The 20148-nt window shown below is 36.3% G+C and overlaps 1 pseudogene across 1 annotated transcript; it reads left to right on the top strand.

Annotated features, from left to right (window-relative positions):
• The first annotated feature begins 1326 nt into the window (after nucleotides 1-1326).
• On the top strand, nucleotides 1327-15822 carry LOC147494550 (wall-associated receptor kinase 2-like; annotated as a pseudogene). Its single transcript, XR_015199529.1, has 4 exons — nucleotides 1327-1598; nucleotides 8748-9437; nucleotides 10028-10172; nucleotides 14732-15822. The product of XR_015199529.1 is annotated as a wall-associated receptor kinase 2-like (transcript).
• Nucleotides 15823-20148: the final 4326 nt, after the last annotated feature.

The following is a 20148-nucleotide window of genomic DNA, read 5'->3' as shown; positions in this document are numbered from 1 at the left end:
AAGTCGAGACCAAAAAAAAGAACTTTATTTTTTTCAAAGTTCAAATCCCGGCGGTGTGGCCATATCGTTGGGAACTTAGTCCAACGGTGTGTGTGACACGGTCAAAGGCAATCAAAAAGCGTAATTTTATATTGATTGAAAAAATATAAAGTTCTGTTTCTTGCCCTCTTGACCGGTGTGAGCACATCATTTGAACTAAGTTCCCAACGATGTGGCCACACCTTTTCGACTAAGTCTCAAACGATGTGGCCACACCTTTTGGACTAAGTTTCCAACGGTGTGCTCACATCGTTGGAGACTTAGTCCCACAAAGCCAGCCAACCATATCATTGGGTTTTTTGATGAACGACTCCAGATCGTTTAAGCTTGGGATTTTCGAATTCAACTTTTTTGGACCAATGACACACTTATAATAATTGTATCTTTTTTTTTTGGACTTTTTGGGACCAATGACACACTTGTAATAATTTTTTTTTTTTTTTTTGGGTCTGCCCAACACAATATGGATACCTTTTTAAATAGGAGAAAATTTTATATTTTAATAGAAAATGATATAAAATTTTAATAGAGCTCGAAAAATACCTCTTGTGAGAGCTTTAATATTAAGATATAGATATAGATATCAACACGCACATTCACTCTCATTTCATATTTGAGGAATGAATTTTCATTTAAAGCCTATCTTACTAAATTTTTTATTGGTTTTGATGTAGGTTGTATATGCATGTGGGCAAAACATGACATTGCATGGCTGTCAAAGTGTCAATCCAGCTGTGGAAACATTAGCATTCTTTATCCTTTTGGTATAGGAAAGGGATGCCACATGGACGAAGGATTTGAAATTATATGCATGTTAAAAGTAAACACTACCGACGATAATCTTATCAGTCGTGCACCTTTTTTGGGCGTCAATGGTGCACATAGCTGGGAGGCTGGGAGGCTGGGACCAAAAGATTCCCTACTTAGATACCATTTAGAAGTTACAAATATATATGGTCGTCAATGAATATTCTTGGTCTTGGACAAATATTTAACTAGTAGCTGGTTCATCCAGTTTGCATGTACTAAAGTAAAGTGATAAGGCAACTGAACTAACACAAATAAATATCCCTTAAAGATTTTATTTTTTCAGTTTTCTATCTTGAATTATATTACACACCGTTTACTAAGTTGAAATGGCCAATTAAGTTTATGAAATACCATTAAGTTTATGAAAATATTCTTAAGAGGATAAGAAAGCGCTTCATCAAACTTTGAAAAGTAAACTGTTCGTAGCTTAAATAAATACACACATTTCAGTCTCATTTCCATTGAGAAAGCATAGTCTTCATTTCATCCATATACCTTCCAACCAAAATCCTAGTCACGCCGTCTGATATCTCCAGATATATTGGATCGGGTGTTCATGGTTGAGTGCATGGCTACGTACAAGCAAATCTTCCCAACTGTTTTGTTTCTCTGTATATGTTCAGGATTATCCACATATGCAGAAAATCTAACATTACCTGATTGCGCATCCAGATGTGGTAACTTAAGCATTCCTTACCCTTTCGGCATAGGGAAAGGATGTTATAGGGACAAAGGATTTGACGTTCTATGTAGGAGCAATGATATGTTCCATATTTAGGTGTCACTGGTTCTCTGATTTTAGAACTATCAATGGATGGAGTGCGTGTCCAAGGATGGTCAGTAACTGTTTCGACCCCCACCTACGTGGCAAACGTCCATTAGTAAGGGTCTCCATTTTATTCATTTAATCGGCAATTTAAAGCAATTAAGCAATACTGTGGATCAATGTACATGCTTTCATTAACTCGTATGTCTAAGGTGAACCTTAGCCATGGTTTATTTAATAATTAACGATTGATTTATATGGATTCATTTATTATCAAAGAGATAATTATCGGTTGAGATTTATATTCAATCACAATTACTTAAGATACAAGAATACTTGAGCTACAAGGACTCTCTACTCTACCTATATAAATACCAAACTATTTTTTCATAAGAAATTACGTTGAAACTTGATCCCTAGATAATAGATTTTGGGGTGCGTAGTAGGGGCAATGGGCAATGGGCGCCAAGCCTCGCCCTAAACATTTAAAGCCCTTCAAATATTAGGGCGGATCGCCCCCCTAAAGTCGGCATAAGCGTCGGATTCGGCGGGTCACAAGTCTAAACCTCGAGCCACTTACCCTACCCTAAGCCCTCTTTAAAGGCTTTAGGTAGGGCTTTAAATCGGGCCTATATATTTTTTTTTTACTACATCGGTTTAAAACTCATTTATATTACAAAAATGTACAATAATTTACAAACTCAAAGTCCAACCAATCTAGTAATAATCTCGTATAAGTCCAAAATTTAAAATGCACATCCACAATCAAATGAATGAAGTCAATACATCGAGAGTTGAATTTGTTCTTCCTTGTACTCAAACCCTCACTAAAATTACATTTTAAATTGAAATACATAGACAAATAATTATATTATCATTTTAAAAGGAAGAAGTAATAGATATAAAGAAGAAACATAATAGTTTTGGTTAAGAGTCATGGAAGTTGTTAAACTATTTGTAATATCATAAATTATTTCTATAATAGATTCAAACAAATATAATATTACATTTCTTCTAATTTAAAAGTGATTCAAGTTTTGTATATAGAAATGAAAATATTGGCTTTTGAACAAGTGATGAAGAAAGGTTTAAGATTACAAATGTCATTTTTCTGACAAAGGTTGTTTTTTGGTTTCTATGTTACAAATGTCTGCTCTGTATTTTGCTTTAATGGTGTGGAAGGAAATCTTTAGTTTTAGACTTGGCTTGGATGTGAATAAAAATATAATTTATAAGAAATAAGTGAGAAAATAAATTGAGAATAATAAGTTATGGACTTTGACTTGATGATCAAAGGAATAAAGTCTTATTTTTTATTAGGCTAGTGCTCATTGTTCTTCACGTGGTACATTAAGTTGACAAGTTTTTGTTATATAAGCAAGTTATTGGAAGTACTCTTGGGTGTAAGTGATAAATTACAAAGGACAATGTTATTTTAATTGAAAATATTTAACAAAGAGTTGGACAATTATGGTATGTGTATTTATAGTGAAATTGTGAAACGAGGGCGGTTAGGGCTTGGTTAGGGTCCGGACTAATGAGAATTTGAATTAGTGGTCCGGGCCTATGTGAGGGCTTTAGTTGTGAGGGCTTTATAGGGCTTAGGGTCGGGTCGGTCGAGGGGCGGGTTAGGGTCGTTAGGGCCAAATTCCCACCTATCGTGGCTGACCATTATTTGGTTGATTTCATCTCCCTAACATCAAATTCATCTATTTTTTTAGTGCGTTCTTTACCATTGCTCCGTTTGTGTGAAGCGGTTTCTTGCCGAAACATAATTAATTCCCTGGGGGAGAGAGAAAAGCGATCATCCCGGTCGAAGCTAATTGTGCGTGCCGCCAAAAATCTCTAACTCTAACAAGGGACAATGGAAGTTTGATTGCAAAAGAACTTAACGATAGAGAGTCAAGGGATGTCAAAATTTAAAATTTGATGGTCAAGGAAGGGTACTTGATAAGTTATGAAAAAACGTCATCCTGCGGTTTTGACTCGAGGAAAGACCAACATCCGGGCATGTAGTACGATAGGGGAGGCCGACCTCGCTAATTTGAGGAAAATCGCCATCCCAGGCAGGTCCGACCTAACAAAAAAAAATATAAAAAATTATAGAGAAGACCTTCATCCTAGACCGGACCAACCTGACAGGGAAGGCTGACCTCGCAGATTTGAGAAAAATTGTCATCCCAGACAGGTCCGACCAGACAAAGAAAGAAAGCGTCACAGAAGCAACTAGAGGGAATACCACAATCCCAGACAAACTACCGACCTAGATAGGCTGGTTACACGCAAAGAAAAAGACAATCTCGGTCGGACCCGAACGCGTGTGTACCGCTAAAAAATCTCTAACTCTTGTAAGAGGTAATGGCGGTGTCATCTTCCACATAGGCTCGGACCGGGGCGTGCAAATGCATTTAAATCTTACGGATGAAATGGATTTCACCCCCACTTAACACGAAGTCCCTTTGATGTAACTTCCCACTCATCATAAAGTTCATCCGAACCTTAACGAACCTTAACAAAACTTGTCCGATTCATCCGTATCCGTTGCCCGCAATTTCGAGGCGGTGGATGCCACTTCGGGCTTCCAACGCCTATCTTTCATGGATACTTCTTCGAGGTACTACCGGATATCTTTGAATGTGGATGACTAAGAGTTCACCGCCTTCATCACCGACCAAGGCATTTTACGCTGCTAATGTTATGCTTTTGGTTTGAAAAATGCGGTGCAACCTACCAAAAGCTTGTCAATACAATTTTTCCGATCTCTTTGGGAAAAATAATAGAGGCTTATATCGATGATATAGTCGTTAAATCGAAGCATCTTGGTGATCATCTTTCCGATCTTCAACTTGTTTTGATAGGCTTAACAAGTATAACATGAGACTCAATCCGCTTAAATGTTCTTTTGGCCTCTCTTACGGAAAATTTACGGGATACCTCATGACTCGTAGAGGTATTGAGGCTAATCGATCGATCGATACGGCCGTTATTGATATGACATCACCAAAAAATAAGAAGGAAATTTAACGACTTCATTGGTGAAACTTGCACGCTCTTCATAGATTTATTTCTAAATATTCGATCGTTGTCATCCCTTCTTCCGGACTTTAAAGAGGCGGCAACTTGGAGCGTTGATTGTGAGATGGCATTGCAACAATCGAAGAAATACTTGGTGGGGTCCTCTACATTGACAAGTCCTTCAATGGGTCAACCTAGTGGCATATACCTGGCAGCTATAACTCAAGCTGTTAGTGCTGTTCTTTTCATTGATGATGGTAGACCCGTCTTTTTTATCAGTAAGATTTTAACTAGAGCTGAGTCTCGTTAGTCAAAGATGGAAAAAAATTGCACTTACATTGGTTCATGTCGCTCGCCAATTGAAACCATACTTCCAGGGGAGGTTAGTCAGAATTTATACTGAAAATCCCTTACACAAGATCTTTCGTAATGTACATGAATCAAGTAGATTAGCCGAATGGGAAAGTTACCTTAGTGCATATAGCATTGTCTTTGAAAGTCGTACTAATGAAAAAGGACATGCTCTGGCTTCTTTGATAGCTGATTTTCCGATTGATGATTCTCCTATTGACGATTTCTTGCGCCAGGAAGAATCTATGGAAGACATTCTGCCGCCAATAATTGGGGGCGACGAAGACCAACATGAAAACGCAATTCCTAATCCCATTGACCTATGGATTGTTTACTCAGATGACTTCCATAGTAAATATGGGTCTAGAATTGGATGCGTTTTTGTTAAACCCGGCAGAGAAAAGATTGGAAAATCTGTGCGACTTGGCTTTGCCGCTTCAAATAACGAAGCCGAGTATGAGGCTGCCATGTGTGCCTTGAGAACAACTTTGACATTGGGGGTGCGAAAGCTCCAGTTATACACGGATTCTCGCCTTGTTGCCAATCAGTTTGGTGGGTCTTTTGAAGCAAGATATGAGCGTATGGCGGCTTATCTTAGTTTGATACATAGTCTTGCTCAACAATTTGATAGCATCTCTATCACTCAAAGACCCCGAAATGACATATGTCATACAGATTCATTGGCTTATTTCTCCGCCGTCGTTAGAAGCGAAGGGTCAAGACACATCACTTTTGCAATCATCTTTTAAATCCGGTCAAAGTTTGAGCGTTTTACGCTTCGCTTAGTTCGTTATTCTCATTCATTTAAAAAAATCTGACAAAGTTACCACATTTAGTTTTGTCAGTTTAAGTTTGAACGCTTTTACACTCGCTTAGTTCATTACTATCATTACGAAAAAATCTGACGAAGTTACCACATTTAGCTTTGTCAGTCTAAGTTTGAACGTTTTTTACGCTCACTTAGTCATTACTATCGCTACGACAAAATCTGACAAAGTTACTACGTTTAACTTCACCAGTCTAAGTTTGAACGTTTTTACTCTCGCTTAGTTCGTTACTATCGCTACGACAAAATCTGACAAAGTTACCGCGTTTAACTCCGTCAGTCTAAGTTTAAACGTTTTTATGCTCGCTTAGTCCATTACTATCGTTTCGACAAAATTTGACGAGGTTACCACGTTTAGCTTTGTCAGCCTAAGTTTGAACGCTTTTATGCGCTTAGCCTAATTTTGCAAAGTTACGTGCGCGTTGGGAAGTTTTTTTCTCTACATGAAATCTCGTTTCTATTTCATTTTAACTACATAAATCTACAATATTGTCAGTTTTCCGCAGGTATGTTATCTGACACAACCACAATATTCAATAGCAAACTCATCTATATTTTTATTTTTCATCAAAAGAAGTTTTAGCTCTATGGTATTACATTCATACAATTACCTAATCAATTGTCTTACGGTTGTTCGATTAAATATTCATTTTCTTTTTCGAAATCTGCATTCGCTTCGCTTAGCGTTTTCGGTTAACTATTTTTCCGTAGTCATTATTTTTTATAAGGCATTGTGCCGATCTTTCTACGAAAAATTTTCCGAGCGAAAATTTTCGTCAACTTCATTATTTTTTCTAAGGCATTGTGCCGATCTTTCTACGAAAAAATTTTCGAGCAAAAATTTTCGTCAGCTTCATTATTTTTTCTAAGGCATTGTACCAATCTTTCTACAAAAAAAATTTCGAGCGAAATTTTTTGTCAACTTCATTATTTTTTCTAAGGCATTGTGCCGATCTTTCTACGAAAAATTTTCCGAGCGAAAATTTTTGTCGAGGGCTTCATTATTTTTTTCTAAGGCATTATGCCGATCTTTCTTTTAAAAAAATTTTCCGAGCAAAAATTTTCGTCAGTTTCATTATTTTTTCTAAGGCATTGTGCCGATCTTTCTACGAAAAAATTTCCGAGCGAAAATTTTCGTCAGCGTCATTATTTTTTCTAAGGCATTGTGCCGATCTTTCTCCGAAAAATTTTCCTAGCGAAAATTTTCATCAGCGTCATTATTTTTTTTAAGGCATTCTGCTGATCTTTCTGCGAGAAATTTTCCAAATGAATTTTTTTGACAACTTCATTATTTTTTCTAAGGCATTAAGCCGAACTTTCTGAGTTAAACTTTCCGAGTTAAACTTTCCGTTAGCTTCATTATTTTTTCTAAGGCATTAGGCTGATATTTCTGTCAGTTTCTGTAATTTTTCTACGGCATTAATTGACACATTTCTGCACGAGATTGTTCTCCGTCGACTCGTAGTGAATATATTTTGCTCGTACAACCGTTGTTTCTCTGTGTGGCGACAATTCGCATTACATCAAATTTCTGAGCGGATTGAAAGTTATTTTCACCTTCTTTATTTTTTTCCAAGGCATTGAGATCATGTAGAGTGAAACTTTTACTCGCGGCCTTTTCGTGAATTTCTTTCGTGAATAGATAAGTGGTGGAATAGATAATTAACTTTCTCATGCATATTTATCGTTAATTTTCTCATTAATTTTCTTATCTAGTCCGAACTCTTATCTATTCCAAATTCTTATCTAATCCAAACTCTTATCTATTCTAAATTCTTATCTAATCCAAACTCTTATCTAATCCAAATTCTTATCTAATCAAAACTCTTATCTATTCCAAATTTTTATCTAATCTAAACTCTTATCTAATCCGATTTCTTATCTAATTCAAATTCTTATCTAATCAAAACTCTTATCTATTCCAAATTCTTATCTAATCCAAACTCTTATCTAATCCGATTTCTTATCTAATTCAAATTCTTATCTAATCCGATTTCTTATCTATTCTAAATTCTTATCTAATCCAAACTCTTATATAATCCAAATTCTTATTTAATCCAAACTCTTATCTAATCCAATTTCTTATCTAATTCAAATTCTTATCTAATCTAAATTCTTATCTAATCCGATTTCTTATCTAATTTAAATTCTTATCTAATCAAAACTCTTATCTACTCCGAATTCTTATCGAATCTAAATTCTTATCTAATTCGAATTCTTATCTACTCCGAATTCTTATTTAATCCAAATTCTTATGTACTCTGAATTTTTATCTAATTCGAAGTTTGTTGTGACCCCATTTCACTTCTCCCTTCAGCCATATTTTATTTAACTACATTGCGTCTTGTATACATTAGTTTGACCTTATTTCGTTTAGATACTTTTAATTTTTCCATTTGTTCATTTTCCTATCGTTTACATTTATCTGACACTTTGTTATACATTCCATTTCACTCTTTTCTTATTCCATTTTTTTCCTTGATTTTTCTTCTCTTCTTTGCCATATGAACTTTGTTCGCGATGCCAAAGAAGTGATATTCGACCCCCACCCACGTTAAGTGGCGTCCATTAGTAGGAGTCTCCATTTTATTCATTTATCGCCAGGGGCTAAAGCCCAATTTACAATACCATGGATCATGTACGTGGTTTTATTATTAACTTCATATGTCAAGGTGAACCTTAGCCACATGACTTTGCCACTAATGTACATTGATTTATGTATAGATTCATTTATTATCAAAGAGATAATTATCAGTTGAGAGTTATCTTCAATCACAATTACTTAAGATACAAGAATACTTGAGCTACAAGGACTCTCTACTCTACCTATATAAATACCAAACTATTTTTCATAAGGAACTACGTTGAAACTTGATCCCTACATAATAGATTTTGGGTACGTAGGCAGCCATTATTTGGTTCAGTTTCATCTCTCCTAACATCAAATTCCTCTATTTTTTAGTGCGTTTTTTACCATTGTTCTCGTTGTGTTGAAACAGTTTACTGCCGAAACAGTAACCAATTGTTTCGATAGGTCATGTAATGGGGATAGGAAGACTGTCATGTTAAATCCAAGTTCAAGTCCATTTACATTCTCCAATACTCAAAACATACTATCAGCATTTGGGTGTGATATTTTTGCTTACATAACTGATACCGACGACATTCAGATGACGTACTTGACTGGGTGTGTCTCTCTTTGCAACAGTAGAACCATCAATTTGAATGTGTCAAATGGGACTTGTGCCAGAATTGGCTGTTGCCAAATTGCAATTCCATCATGTCTCAAAGCATTTAAGTTGAAAGTAGACAGCATCAACATACAGAATAGATCGTGGGCTTTTGATTTCAATGGTTGCAGCTTTGCAGCAGTAGATGATGGCCAGTTTTCAAACACAAATAAACTGGCAACTAGTTACATGACTGGTTCACTTAATTATACTGGAAGTTCAAGTGCTGTGCTGGATTGGGCCATCGGAGAAGAAACATGCGAAGAAGCTAAAAGGAATGCTTCAAATTTTGCTTGCAAAGACAATAGCAAATGTATTGACTCGAGTAATGGCCAAGGACATCAATGTCGTTGCTTGGAAGGTTTTCGAGGAAATCCATATCTCCTCCGTGGATGCCAAGGTAAATAAACTTAATTATTTTCTATACAAGTTTACTTTCACGGCGTGTCCTTCTCTTCCTCGCCTTCACTATCACCCTTTTTTTCCTCATCATCCATCTATATCTACATTTTCCCCCAGAATCATATTTACATTCACATTCTCATCTAAATTTATATCTTCATCTAAATCTACATCCATATCCAAATCTAGTTACATCTTCATTTACAATACTCGGAATATTATATTATGATCATTTTTCTCATTCTCCATTCCTCTTTTTTTCTCTACTAACTCTAAATCACCTACACCTACATCTAAATCTCCCCTATTCTTGTTCGATTTCAACTAGGAAAGTCCTTGCGGGTAAACAAGCAAAGACAATATGTTATATAATATGGTTAAGCGAGCACATGTTCGTGAAACCATATCAAAAAAATCAACTATTATATATAATGTCTACAAAGCCTCTACACAAGACAGTCAAACCACAAGATGAGTTTCCTTTATACTAGAGAAGCAGACTCTTGGACAATGAATTGTGTGAGAACTGATAAGTTTGAATTGCTAATAAAACCTTAACTCTAATTTTTTGTCGTTTCTTTTCTGCAGATATTGATGAGTGCAAGGGTCTAAACCAGCCGTGTAATGAAACAGCCACTTGTGTTAACGGACCGGGGTATTACTATTGTGAATGTCCTCCTGGATTAGGAGGTGATGGCACACAGGGCCGGCTCAAGCCAAAATGTGGCCTTAGGCGAAGCCTTTATTTGCCAGGCCATCTATAATCACAAAAAAAAAATCACTATATATTCACAATTTTATTATAAATTAATTAAGAGCGAAAATCTAGTATCATGACTCAAAATCGAACGAAAAAACGACAAGAACGTAACCAAATAAACGTCAAAACTATAAATAAATAAAATAATAGATTCATATTGAAATTAAAAAAAAAATCAAATTTCACAAAAACTGTGAATATTAGATGATGAATTGATGATTAACCGTTTAAAACTCAAAAATAAAATTGACAAATGGTTAAACTTGAAATTGGTGAAATAGAACAAGTGAGAGAGAAAGATTTAATGAGAGAAGTGTAATGACAATTTCTTTAATTAAGGCGGTTTAATTAAGAGATGAAGAAAATGCATAGAATGTAGAGATTCTTTCACTAAACGTGGGATTTTCCATTTGTTTTATTTTTCTAATGAAACAATTTGATTAAATGAGCACACTCGACAAAAAACCTAAATTACTTGGGCGCTTGTAACCATTGGATTCATATTAATACATCGAGATGTCATTTGTGTTGTGGACTATTGGATTGTATACACTCCACATTAATTCACTCCGAAATTTAGTGCGTGGATAGAAAACCCATTTGTAAACAAATTGACTATCATATCCTTTTTTGGTGTTTTTTTTTTTATAAAATTAGATAATAATAAACAAATATGTGGATAAATTAGGAAATATGAGGCCTTCCAAATTTGAGGCCTTAGGCGGCCGCCTAACTCGCCTAAGGGTTGAGCCGGCACTGATGGCACAATCAATGGATCGGGTTGCTTATTACTTCCTCCCAACGGTGCCAACGGTCACAGCTTTGTGTTGGTGGCCATCATTATGGTTAATACTTGGGTGGTGGCCATCATTTTGAGAAATTTCGCGATTATTTCCTTTAACACATTCATGCTAGAAACCAACGATACACTTAGGGGTGGAACTTGGGTCCGGTTACTCCAAACACGATGGACAAAAACCCTATTTTTATTGGTCCTGAACTAATATGGTCAGATATGTGGTTTGGGCTTAGTTTTGTAAAATCAAAATTCGTCTCAGTTTTGAGTTGGGTTCGGATTAAAATATAAATAAACCAAGAAATCCGAGCCCGTGTGCATATCTTTACATATATCTTTCAATCCTTTTATTCTTGTAGAGAATAATGTAATCAACAAAAATTATTTTCTCTTTCAAATAATCAAATCATTTTGATTTTATTAGAAGATTTCAATTTTGGTGTTTTTTTATCTCATAATTTTTTTTAAAAAAACTCCAAAAATTTAACTAACCCGACATAATCCAGCCCAACGCTTGGTCCAGACTAAACCCGCCCGAGTTCCCCCTGACAACATTAGTGTGTGTTTGTTTAGTGACAAACTTCTAGTGGGAAAATATTAGATTTGCCAGCATTTTCCCACTAAAATTTTGTGGCTAATTTGTAGTGGGAAAATTTCAATTTGTCAGTGTTTGTTTGCAAAAATTTCTAGTGGAAAAAATTAATGAAGGAGAAATAGAGAGATGAAAAGACAAGTGAGAGAGGAGAGCAAATGAAGAAAGAAAGATGAGAGGAGAGCGAGAGAGAGAGGAGATGAGAGCGAAAAATTACCTCTTGAGAGCTAGGGCTTGAGAGATCGAGTTGCGGCTGTGAAAGAGAGAGAGAGGAGATGGTGACAAATTATTGTTTCCCTAGTGAGAAAATAAAGGGTGACAAAAGAGTTTAGGGGGGAGCTTGATTCTATTTTCCCACTTTTAGTGGGAAAATTTCATTTGCCGACAAATAGTGTTTGCCACTACTCTCAAATGCAGCCAAACACTGGCAAATGGTGCATCTAGTGAGAAAATTTTATTTGTCACCCCCATTTGCCACTAAGGGTGTGTTTGTTTAGTGGCAAATCTCTAGTGGGAAAATTTGAGATTTGCCAGTGTTTTCCCACTAGAGATTTGCCAGGCAAATTTATAGTGGGAAAATTTTAGTTTGCCAGTGTTTGTTTGCTAAAATTTGTAGTGGGAAAATATGAAATTTGCCAATTTTACGAGTGTTTGTTTACATAGGTTTTTTCTATGACAATTGATATTTCAAATTTTTGGAAATTTGTTTTTTTTTTTTTTTTTTTTTTTTGTTTTCAACCTCATTGAAATATATAATTAAACAACAAAAAGTATGAGGACAACAATTCATTAAAACCGAACGACTACATTGGCATATCATGTTGCTAGGATAAGTAATAGACATGTAAAAACTTCAACGAAAATGATTCACAAGGATAGAAGAAGCTTCACATAAACCAAAAACTACTTGCAAGTTAATGCGGATTCTTTTCTAAAACCTCTTGATATATTGTCACCCGTCACTCATGTGTATACAAAGAAACCGATGTCGTAAGAACAATATTCTCATAGAAAGATAAGTACAACAACTCTTACAACAAAATATTTTTAACGGAATGCTATTAAGGGTCATTATCATATGTGCCACAATAAAATTTATAACAAAACTTCAGTCCCTAATCTTCTTACCTCTAGCTCCTTACATAACAAAAGGTATTTTCTTATACTTATATCTTTATGTAGTTTTTAATTAAAACCCAGCAAAGAAAACACCACCACCTAGAACCAGGCGGCCGGCGGCATCACCCGAGAACCCGGCAACAACACCACCACCTAGAACTCAAAAGAACAACACCACCACCTAGAACCCGAGCGGCAATAGCAAAGCACCACCTAGCATCGGCAGCTAGAAAGAAGAAGATCACCACCACCATCCAAAGAAGCGGTAGAGCACTAGTCACCACACGTATGACACCACTCCACCAATCCACATGCACACCACCACCCAAAGATCAGAAGAACACCACCCCAGCGGCAACACCACCCGAAGCAAAGCACCACCATCACCCCAGCAGCGGCATCTCGGTCACCACCGCACGACACCACTCCACCAATCCACATACACACCACCACCCAAAGATCGCCAGCGAAGACACCACCCACCCAAAGAAGAAAGACCGGTCACCACACGCGTGCGACACCACTCCACCAATCCACATACACACCACCACCACACCACACACTCCATCACAGACACTCCACCATGCGCACCACAACACATACCAATCCACAGTTCCACACACACCGCCACACACACAATGCACAATCACCACCACCAACTAGAAGTCAAAATCGAATTAGTTCATATTTAATTCACTCATAAATGGAGCCACACTACCACCACCACCACACCCACACACACACACACACACTCACCACACTACCACCACCTGCCACCAGCACCACCTACCCTAGCACTTACCAGCACACACCAACCATCGCATTTACCCATATCGATTACAACCTTCAAACAATCGCCAACACATGTTTCTGAAGACAGTGACTATTTTTTCACCAAATAAAATGGTCTTGGAGTCCTTGACCTTAATGTCACGATACTTCCATTGATCATGAACACTGTCGCACTAAAACAAGTCTCCGACAAACACAATAATCATCAATTAAATTACTAATTATTGTATACTCCACTATACATTACAATACACTGATATAAATAATTAAATTTAATTAAGTGAAAATTACAATGTATGTCGAGAAAGAAGACCCTGAGAATGGACAAACAATATTCATCAAAATGTGAAAACTTGACTGAATCTGTCCATGGTCTTTCGAAAACAATAAAATTAATTGTTATGCAATTGCAATTTCTCAAGAAATCGACCACCATTCACCATAACCCAAACAACAACGATAAACCAATATATATTCATCTACAACACACAAACATATATGATTTGAATTGTACTAAACACCGGAAGTGAAATTAATTTACACCAAAAACAAACAAAAGAACCCTAGTTTTGATAAGGAGTAGAGCTTACCAAAGAAAGAGCTTAATCCTTCAAATCAAGCGGTTATGCAAGCGTTAGAGTCAGAATTTAAACAATGATGATATTCGAATCACCATCAAGCTTTACAAAGCTTCACTGGTGGATAAGTTCAAATTCGAGAAGAGAGTTTGATGATTGATTTGAGCAAGTAAATGAGAGAGAGAGAAGAGAGGAGAGCAAGAGAGAAAATGAGAGAGAAGAGCTCGAGCTCGAGGGAGTCGAATGAGAAAAGTGAGCGAGAGAAATGGGTGGCAAATTTTTGTTGCCCTAGTGGGAAAATAACGACTGACAAAAGAGTTTAGGGGGAGAGGTGGATTCTATTTTCCCACTTCTAGTGGGAAAATTTCATTTGCCGGCAAATTGAGAATAGTGTTTGCCAGTGTCCTTAAATGCACCCAAACACTAGCAAATGGTGCATCTAGTGGGAAAATAAAATTTGCCACCCCTATTTGCCACTAAACAAACACAACCTAAACAAACACAGCCTACCCCCACACACAAATTAACCCCGGTATATTTGTTACGAAAAATTGAAAAAATAAAACATCAACTTTTCATGAAAAGCATTTTGTTCCAAAATTCAGTAGAAGTTTTCCACCGGAACACTCGCTGGAAAAATTGCAACAAATTGAATTATCAAACTAAATTCCTGTTTTATTGTCGCAGGTGCTACCTTTCTTGTGGGTCTACTTCTTTCACAGGAAATCGTTTCCAGGTTATACAAAAAACTGAAGAAAAGAAGAACAATAAAACTTAGACGGAAATTCTTCAAGAAAAATGGTGGCTTACTGTTAGAACAACAGATTTCTTCAGGAGAAGGCAGAGTTGATAGAACAAAGATCTTTGTCACGAAAGAGCTTGTAAAGGCAACTGACAACTTCAATAACAGTCGAATCCTTGGTACAGGAGGTTCTGGCACAGTCTTTAAAGGTATGTTAACAGATGGTAAAATTGTGGCTGTCAAGAAATCGATAATAGTTGATGAAAGTCAAATCGGACAGTTTATCAATGAATCATCGGACAGGTTATCTTGTCTCAAATCAATCATCGGAATGTGGTTAAACTTTTAGGCTGTTGTCTAGAAACCGAAGTACCGTTACTGGTTTACGAATATATATCTAGTGGAACGCTTTCTCACCACCTTCATGATGATATGCTGAAATCATCCATCTCTTGGGAACATCGCTTACGGATTTCTATAGAGATTGCAGGAGCGCTTTCATATTTACATTCCTCAGCGACGACGCCAATCTTTCATAGATATAAAATCCAGCAACATACTCTTGGATGAAAATTACAGGTCTAAAGTGTCTGACTTCGGAACGAGAATACTCATTTAACTACACTAGTGCAGGGAACATTTGGATATTTGGATCCTGAGTACTTTCATTCAGGTCAATTCACAGACAAGAGTGATGTTTACAGTTTCGGAATAGTCCTTGTGGAGCTCCTTACTGGGCAAAAGCCAATTTCGCCTACAAGATCAGAAGAAGAGAAAAACCTTGCTATGCTTTTCATATCATATTTAAAACAAGATCGTTTGGGTGAAATTATAGAAACTCTTGTATTGAATGAGGCGAAGAAAGAAGAGGTTTTGGTTGTCGCTAAACTTGCAAAGAGATGTTTGAAATTAGTTGGTAAAAAGAGGCCAACTGTCACCGTCCGAATTTCTAAACAATTAAAAAAATGAATATTTGAAATATAAATATTTCAAACATCACTATATTCAATTGTCTAAAAAATCCGCGTATTTAATTGAATTGGATACTACTACACGCCAAAACCGAAAATCCACATCATAAGTTAATCTTAACAACAAAAAATAATCTCCAAAATTCTCTTTATTACTTTATAAAAAAAATCTATCTTCCGGTCGATAAAGCATCAAACCACTCTAAGAATACTTGGTCTTCAACATCGTATATTTTCACATATATTAAAAGAAAACTATGTTATTACATCTTCCAAAAGATCGGACCTAATAAAAATAAACTCCGGATGCGCCCAAATCAAATCCAAATCAAACGCCGATTCCACTTCCGCCTTCCACCTATGTTTCCAAGAACACACTCACGTTAAAAAAACAAAGCAAACATGGGTTAGCAAAAATGGAATTTGTTGGTATGAGTAGACTAACTACATATAAACATTATCATACTTTAATTATCCAAACAATCACTTTATATTTTCCCATTATTGAATCATTCACCGACGGAAAGGCGGATAGTTCCATAATTTCAACCTAAGATAGTTTCTTCCCCAAGCAAAAAACTTTCATTATATTAACTCATTCTAATAACTCGTTTTAATATCTAAATCATTGAATTAAAACTTACTGATATCCACTGCTGTATAAGGGTAGGAGCGCGTCCCTGCACAAAATATTATTAAGTCATACCCTCATGCAAAATAAAGTTAGAACTTCTATATAACATATGTAGATATTATATTAGGTATTCAAAAGTAACCCAAACACTCGCATAATCAAAGAATACAACTAACCAAGGCTTAATACCTTAGTTCATCTCAGTGGCGATTCAAAGAATCACGGTCATTCATGGCACATTCAATGAATACCCGGGTCATTCATGACACATTCAATGAATACCCATATATAACGCTAACGGGCCATTTATGACACATTTAATAAATGCCCACCTAACATATGACATTATCAGTCATAAAACTCAAATCCAAAACTTGAGGCGTGGAGAGTTCTAAAAGAGTGTGGTAAATTTGTTTACGCATTATTGAACCTTATTGCATATATTATTTCAGAGAACGTAGGAGTATTTTATTTCATGTATTTTTGGTTTACGCGTTATTAATTTACCGATGTCTAAGTGTCATAACCTTATGTATAAAACTGAAATATCACATAGTAGTTAATACACATACACACGTATATATAAAGGTCTTAGCCTAAAGTCAAGTATGCTAATAGCCCTAGACCTATCTTAATAACCCAAATCATAATCCGAGTTAAAAAGTCAAAATGGGTCAACTGGTCAAAGTCAATCCTGGTCAAAAGTCAACTCTGGTCAAAGTCAAAGTCGACTTGCCAATGGTCAACAACAGTCAACCAGTCCTAAAGTCAATCCCTCAAAAGTCAAAGGCCCAAAGTCTTAACCTTAAGTCTAAAAAATAAAATCTAAAATTTAAAACATAAGCCCACCCACGAAATTCGGGCCCAAGCCCAACAAAACAAAAATCGCACTATTCATCTTCCTTCCTCACCAAAACCTCCACCACCTATGCAGCCACCACCGGCCATCCATATTCAACAAGAAGCCAGCGGTTTGGTTCATGGAGAAAAACCCCATGTACCTATACCAACAATTCTCCATTTTCTTATACTGTAAAAAGTCGCGACCCACGCCATTAATGTTTGCAAAAGCTTCCCTTCACACTCTCCAGTACCTAATCTCCCTTCAACAATCAACAATCAAAGCTACAGCCTAACCTTACAACAAAACCAACAAAACAAATTATTCCAACAATCAAAATCATAACGAATTTGGTTTTGTTTGGGCGCCATTACTGCTCCTCCGGAGCTTCAACAGCCCCATCTCGCGACACCAACAAATCGCCGTCAATTCAACTCACTAAGACGCATAGATACTTAACTAGTTCACCTCAACATCAACCTAACACCAACGACAACCAATTCAACCAACCCAATCAACTACAACATAATAACCTGCGAAACTCAATTTATTTCGCATAAACATTTTTTTTCCGACAGTATATAACTATTAGCTTAAACCAGTAGTTGGAATTGTTATCAACACTTTTGTTTAACAACACGCATACAATTTGATAGAGAATAAGAACAATGAGGCGGGCATTTAATAATACTTCTCCTCCCATGGTTTAAGCATTCAAAATTTCTAATCCTTACACAGTATCTATATATAATTATATAAACAATAAATTTTTTGTTTTCGAGAGAAACCTTTCGATAAAATAAAAATTAGTGAAAGATAAAATCTACTCACCTTTAGCGCGCTCCGACTATCAGCCAGCTACCAGGAAAAATCTTCCTTTTCCTGTTGTTAGTAAAACCCTGTTTTTCTTTATAAAACTCTCGTTGTGTTTTTCTCCAAAAACTCTACGTGAGAAAAACTTCCCGAAAAACAAGGACAACACTTATCTATTACTTACGGGACTTTTATCCTTAACTGATAGTTATCATCTATCCATTTTATCTATTTTCATTATTATTATTATTATTTTTTATACTAGGAAAACAAAAGAAAAAGCCGGGTTGTTAGGCTGAGCTAGAGGGATTGAGAACAAACCAGGAGGGACCATATCTTGGACAAAACTGCAACGAAACCAAGAGCTTGGTGCATCACAGGCATCCGCTATCAAGTCTTAGCTTGAGTGGGCCAAGATAGTGTTCCTTAAACCTCTGTTTTTACTTCGCGGGACGCTTGCCGTCTTCATCATCCTCTACCGATTTTCTTGTATTTGTCATAATTGGTCGCTACTCTCTAGGCACCTCAATAAGTTGGTTTCTATCAGTCGAATGTGTTTACTGAATTACACTTGACTTGATCATTCTATACATGTCATGTACTCATGTACTTGTATTCTTCTCGATGAAACACTTTCAGTTTTAATGCTGGAGTTGATTGGTTGTTGTGCATTGTACCATTTATGTCTCTTGTTATAAGATGAAGGTCCAGCGCTCGTTTTTGTGGCTTGTATCATTTGCAAGGAGTGTATAATACTATTTGTGTTTATATTGTACAAGCTTCAGAAAACATGTATATGGAAAACCTCCAATGTCTTGATCATCAAGACTTCGTCAATATTAAAAAGTTAACTCTGCCTTCAGTGATTGCACCAAGCTACTTTCCAAGATAGATTTATTGTCAAGCATCACTACAACTAACAGAGTTATAATGCTTGCATTCCCCGATCAATAGAAACTTGAATGTTTAATACATTTCTAAAATTCTGATCGCTAGTTTGTAATATGCATGTTGTAGCTGGAATAATTATAATTGTTGAATAGGAGTTCTGAAAGGTGTAGAAAGTCCATTCAGCGACAACTATTGCTGTGCTTTACACCTTTCAGACTTCTCTGTTTCAGTTAGATGTGAAGAATGCCTTTTTATATGGAGATCTCTTGGAGGAAATCTATATGGTACAACTTTCTAGTTTTGTTGCTCAAGGGGGAAAGTCTGTCAATTAAAGAAGTTTCTTTATGGGCTCAAGTAGTCTCCTAGAGCTTGGTTTGCGAAGTTTAGTCAGGTTTTGATGGCTAATGGAATGACTAGGTGTGAATATGATCATTCCGTGTTTTACCGAAAGACACAGCAAGGAATTATTGTCTTAGTTGTGTATGTTGATGATATCATTGTCACAGAGTCTGACAAACAGGGTATTGATCGACTTAAAGTCAATCTCTCAAGACAGTTCCAAACCAAAGATCTAGGAGAACTGAAATATTTCTTAGGCATTGAAGTTATAAGGTTCCCTGGTGAAATTCATCTGTCACAAACAAAGTATGTATTATACTTGCTCAGTGAGACAGGCAATTTAGGAGCTCGCCCAATATAAACTCCTATGGATTCGAACGACAAACTCTAGTCAGATGTTGGAGAGTTGTATGCCGATATTGAGGGATACCGTATACCAGTGTTCGTGATTCTGAACGAAACCTCGGAATTCCGCCCAATATTTCGGTTTTCAAAAAACCGGAATTCCAAATATAGAGTCGAAATATTGATTATTCCGAAATCAATCAAAATTCCGAATATAATAGGAGTCGAAATTTGATGAATTTCGGTTTTTGGATTTGTCAGAATTCTGAAACCCGAACTATGCCGTAGAGTGGTGGGAAAGCTGATCTATACTAGTATCACTCACCCAGATATCTCATTTGCAGTCAGTGTAGTATCTCAGTATATGTATGCACCGCGGATTTCTCACTACCTACAGGCAGTTATTCATATTGTGCAGTATTTGAAATGTTCGCCTGGTCGTGGATTGGTATATCGTTCTAATGGAAATTTTGATGTTGTTGGATATTCAGATGAT

This window comes from Coptis chinensis, chromosome 6, assembly GCF_015680905.1.
Source record: "Coptis chinensis isolate HL-2020 chromosome 6, ASM1568090v1, whole genome shotgun sequence".
Classification (NCBI taxonomy): Eukaryota; Viridiplantae; Streptophyta; class Magnoliopsida; order Ranunculales; family Ranunculaceae; genus Coptis; species Coptis chinensis.
This window is presented reverse-complemented; position numbering and strand designations above follow the sequence as displayed.